The 5,452-nt window shown below is 38.7% G+C and overlaps 1 protein-coding gene across 1 annotated transcript in view; it reads right to left on the reverse strand.

The window, feature by feature from the left end:
* Window positions 1-4,808, reverse strand: part of cdc42ep4a (CDC42 effector protein (Rho GTPase binding) 4a) — a 226,327-nt gene extending 221,519 nt beyond the window's left edge. The window contains exon 1 of the mRNA XM_072443244.1: window positions 4,799-4,808. The gene's annotated coding sequence lies outside the window, so the exon portion shown is untranslated. The remainder of the gene's footprint in view (window positions 1-4,798) is intronic.
* Between the last annotated feature and the right edge of the window lie 644 nt (window positions 4,809-5,452).

Raw genomic sequence — 5,452 nt, forward strand, 5'->3', positions numbered from 1 at the left:
TCAGAACTAGGCACATTGATTTTTATATCAACACATTTTTGAATAATTGTTGAATAACAGCTGGAACAATATTTTTTGAAGCTCAAAATTTATCATCTCAAAAAAAAATTGCAAAAGCGGATGATTATTATTATTTTTTGTACAACAAGCTGCAAAGAGTTGAAAAAGTTACTTCTATGACTCATTATTATTACTAAATTACTATTTAAGTACTTCAGGTTTTCATTCATTATCTTGTTTCATATGTTGCTCTTTAAAATGTGGTATCGTCACAATCTGGACAACTGGCACAAATTAAAAAGCAACAATTCCACATTTGCTTTTGTAAACATAGCTTTTATACAAAATAATGTGTTAATATTTAACTAACAGACACGGATATTACCACAATTGCAGTCCTCTTTTATTCATCTGCTTTGTTTGTGTTAATTTCATGGAGCCACCAGATCAATGCGGCAGCAATTACTCCCATCAGCCACTGTTTGGGATGACTGGCCCTGTTCCAAAGGCTCAAAGATAGACTAAGGCTATATCATATGGTTGGCTTTGCCCTGCTGTAAATCTGTAATTGGATAAACTGCAGGGATAAGGAAGCCATTTCCCTGCAGGGGAATAAATGGACAAATGTGCCAATGTCAGAATATTTTCTCTCCTTGTGAAAATCATCACCGCATGAAAAAGACCTTACAGCCCCGGACAGCTGTGTTAAGTATTATATAATCAAAGCTTTGTAGGGAGAGCTTATTATTTTAAAAGCATCTGCACAAAGTGAAAAGAACACAATTATGCAGAGTCAAGAGGAGGATGAGGCCATGACAGCGGCAGTCCACTGAAAAAAATACAAACATTTCAGTCTTAAACCAGTTCAACTTAAGAGACTTGAGAAATAATTCATTCGCCTGTAAAAGAAATGACAGTCTTCAAAGCAATCTTTATATTTGATCAAAATCTATTAACTTCACACAATAGAACAATACTAAAATGATGAAGTAAAAGCATTGCAAACTTTTTCGTTTAAACTTTCCTCTACTGGGCAACACTGCACTCACAATGAAGCAATTTCATCTGCTGGGAAGGAAACAATAAGGAACAGAAAAGCATTGTGTATTTCTCTAAAATAAACTAACGACTAAATCATGATTTTCTATTTAATATAAGTTTCTGTATAGTACTAACCAACAAACCTAGAGAAAATCTATTTAATATGGGGAAAACAAATTTGACACCGTAGTGAGTCTTTAGGAGATTAGATTTAATTTAAAAATGAAAAATGATTTTATCCACAACACTTCATTCAGTTATTGTTTTCCCCTCTCGCACTTATTGAGAAAATAAATGAAACATGCAACCCTGATTGCTATTCATTTATACAAACAACAATCTCAGAATAAAACCTAACCTATGGAGTCTGAAGGTATCCGCGTTTTCACAAAGGCAATATACTCAGGATTGCTGGATTGATATTACACTTTAATGCAATCTCGGTGTCCACTGAGCAGTCCTGTTTGATTGGATAATACTGGCACATTGAGCACTCCGACATAAATCAAGCGTAAATCAGTCAACGGGAAGCAAGGGATTTCAGTTACAAATCCTAAAAGAAAATGCAATAAATGTTGAAAGGAAAAGTCTAATATGAGCCGTTTCCTTTTTGAGCAGTGACTGTGAGATGCTGGGTAATATGGAAAGTGGGAGATGGTGGATGAGGCTCTTCAGAACACTTTTAAAGCAACCAATCATCCCAGTGATTGTTATGGAGACAGTCAATCAGGAGGTAAATCCAGCGCCGGAGGACACTGGAGTGCAAGATGATGAGGACACAACTACAAGGAAGGGCTGCTTTTGAGTGTTGTCTTTTTTATTCCTCGGCGTGAAAAAGCATTAACAAACCAGCGTCTGTCGGCTTGTGTCCGGGACTCTCATACATTTCTTATTTTAGATCTATTTTTTGCAGAGTGGTATTTCAAGTAGATTTACGGGAAGCCAAAAAGTTCCATTTCTTGAAATGCAAGTCATGGATGTGGTGTTTTTCTGAGGCCGCGCGGGCCTCGCTCCAGGTGAAGTGTGGCCGTCCGTGGAAGTCAAGGCTGGAATTTTATCAGATCCTCAAGGAATATTCGGACCGCGATTTAAAATTCAGAGGTATTAAAGTTATTTCTAGTAGTGACCTTGAGTCTTGTCATTCTCCAAATGGCTTTTGGGCTCTTTTGGCTCCGCACAGTGACTTCAAAGTGTGCTTTGATATGTGTTTCCTGTAGCATCAGTGGCAAAGTGGCCGACCCTGGAGATTTACATCGATGAAAGACCCTGATCTGAACTATAAGCCACACTTCATTATATTTCACTTTGTAGATTTTGTAGACACAAAGGAGCTCTGTGCTGGAATAGCTTGTATTTTTTGTTTCCTGAATGCATCACCAGAGAGGACAGTGGACTGAGCAGGGCTGCCACCTAATGGTTTGACCTCGATGCCCGCTTTCTCCACCTCCCATCCATTTATAAAAAGTGCATTTGTACAGCACCCACAAGCCACATGAGCAGGATGTTTCAAACTGCTACATTCTCTTCTGTGGATGAATTGATAAGCCAACCTTCCCTGACAATAGACTTCCCATTCAGGACTTACATCTGCATGAGGCACAGCACCACCTCAAGTTATCACTAAATCCAACATAATAATTGATGGGATGGGCTATATCAGATGTGCCAAAACAAATTATAAAACATATATTCAGCAGCCTGCATCATTATGATGTATTTAATAGTGAACTAGATCGGATTCTTCTGAAAATCCACACACAGCTGTGATTGGTTGAATCCGTCTGCCACTTGATGCGGGCTCATCACATGACGTCACGACGTTCTAGAATAGTTTAAAAATGGTCTGGGACAGGACGTCATTATTTATGTTCAATTAAATACAAACAAACAACAACAGACCCAGGACAAACAAACAAACAAACAAACACAGGATAAACAAACAAACAAACAAACAAACACAGGACAAACAAACAAACATAGGACAAACAAACAAACACAGGATAAACAAACAAACACAGGACAAACAAACAAGCAGTACAGGCCAGAGGGGGTGGAGAAAAAGGATACATTTAAAAATAAGTATTAAGAAAAATAAAGCATCCTAAGAAAATAAAAGTTAAAGGCGGTATGGACGATTTTTCGGCGATTTGAGAACGCAGGCGGAAGTGCACATGCGCACTCCCCCGTGCGGACTGATACAACACACACGTGCGTTTGTTTATTGGCGCAACGGATCGCATCGCATCTCTCGTCTCCTGTAGATTTCTGTCCACTTCTGCATCAGCTCGAACTGTCTTTCTCCGTCTTCATTTTGCCCCGTACACTGAGGGATCGTCATGACATCCAATTCTACAAGAAACATCCAATTGTCACTGGGATTACAAATCAATTTGCCAAAGCCCGTATAATTAGTACTAGAATCAGAACTACACAACTACAAAAAAAAAAGACCTTTCCTGAATAGTTCTGAATCTTGAGAGTTCTTCATCTTCTTTATTTGTATCTTTATAAGAAGAAAAATTTGATGAGTTTTGTTATATTATCTACAATAGTTGGAGAGTAAAGGAGCCAATGGTTTACAAAAGGAATGCAGCTAGGGCTTGACAATGATTCATATTTTTTTTCAAGTATCCCAATAACAATAGTCAGAAAATATCAATCCAACAGAAATCTGTGAAAAGATGTCTTTAAATGTATTATTGGGGTTTAAGTGTCAGGCAAATGTAAAATGAATCACAGCAGTGCAGATTTCCGATATATTCCCCACGTCTAACAGCATCACTTATGATATTTTTTCCACTGTGATGTCAAAAAAATGTTGTATACAAATTTGAGCAACACGTTTGATGAAATGAAAAGAATTACAGACATTTCCCTCACCTTTCAAAAGCACCAGTGGGTTCAAAAATGATTGTCAGGAGAATCTCGTGGCCCCCAAACCGAGACAAAGTGAATTCAGAGCACACACGGATTCATATTCATGTGATGTATTTCAAGTGTCACCTACTTAGAGCATGCACTGAGAGCAGAGCGGCCGGGGCTGTGTTCATGAAGGTGCATCAAAGCGTCCAAATAATTCCAGCTCCAGCCATATGACCACAGCCCGCTTTTTCTGTGCGCAGAATGTCAATCAGGGGGAGGAAAAATCTACAGGTACTGGAGGAGGTTGTGATAAGGCAACTCGAGAGAAGGAAGTGTGGATACTAGGGGAAAGAAATGAGGAAAACATGCTTGAGATTGTATCTGCTCCACTTGATACCAATACATCCTACCTACAACTTTTGCACATTGACTTATTCGGTTCTACGTGTTAGGTTGTATGCAGCCTATGGGACTGTGGTGGTATTTATTTATTTATTTAAAAAGATAAGGTAAAGGGGTGACTTGCCAATTTTGCACTTAAAAAGATTTTGTCAGCTCTTACAGAAGGATGTGTTGCTCACCAATTCTAAGCCTGATTAATGAAACTCTTCCACCACTTTTCAGTTAAATCTAGATCAAATTACTAAATGATAAGAAACTTGTATTAGTATTTTTCCCCTCACATATGTGTATGTGAACTACAGAAGATGTTTCACTTTGATATCTCTCATTCTAAATGCAATGATTTAGTCATAGTCATGCAAAATGTTCTTAAAATATTTCCCTCTGTCGAGATTATGCCTTTAGAGTGAAGCCCTATATATTTGAAGTAACCAAACAAACTAAATCGTTAAATATTGGCTGTATAAAATAAGATAACCTTTATTTGTCCCACAATGGGGAAATTCCAGAGCATAATGTTTATGTTCAACTAGAAATGAACAATTGAAACACTTATAACTACTTAGGCCAAGACAGAAAGTGGCAGAGACACAAAATAAAGCATGTAGGTTACTATAAAATAATAGAGTAGTCTGCAGTTGTTTCTGAGCAGACGCCACACTGAGTCCAGGGCAGTGACTCAAGCCTCTTTTACTAACCTCATTACGGCTCAGCCTCACCTCACTGCGCCTCCTTGTCCACAAGAGGTCAGACATTAACAGCTCAAGTCATAAATAGTGCATTGGCCACAGTTATCGCCGTGTTGCAAGGAGCAAGGCACCAACAAACTCACTGCAAACCGGACAGTCAATCAGTGACACGTAATCCAAGCCAGTGCATTTTATCTTCTGTGGCTGCTGCGTTTATAGACACTTTTGCTCAGGTTAAAAGTGTCCCGCAGTTTGCAGGGAACAGTTAAAAGTTGCATCCGTAATTCGACTTTTGCGTCCAAATAAATGACAAACTGCGTTCTGCTTTATTTAGAGCCTAAAAGACTCTGAGTGTGTCCCCAGAGTGCTAATATAATAGATGCATGAGTGACAGTGAAGTTGCTGTCACGCCTCTTGGTGGAGGAGGCAGGTTCAGTCGGAGCCTGTTCCAGGGATGA

This window comes from Eucyclogobius newberryi, unplaced genomic scaffold, assembly GCF_026437365.1.
Source record: "Eucyclogobius newberryi isolate DKJ021-1_F unplaced genomic scaffold, fEucNew1.0.hap1 SCAF_13, whole genome shotgun sequence".
In the NCBI taxonomy this organism is placed as follows: domain Eukaryota; kingdom Metazoa; phylum Chordata; class Actinopteri; order Gobiiformes; family Gobiidae; genus Eucyclogobius; species Eucyclogobius newberryi.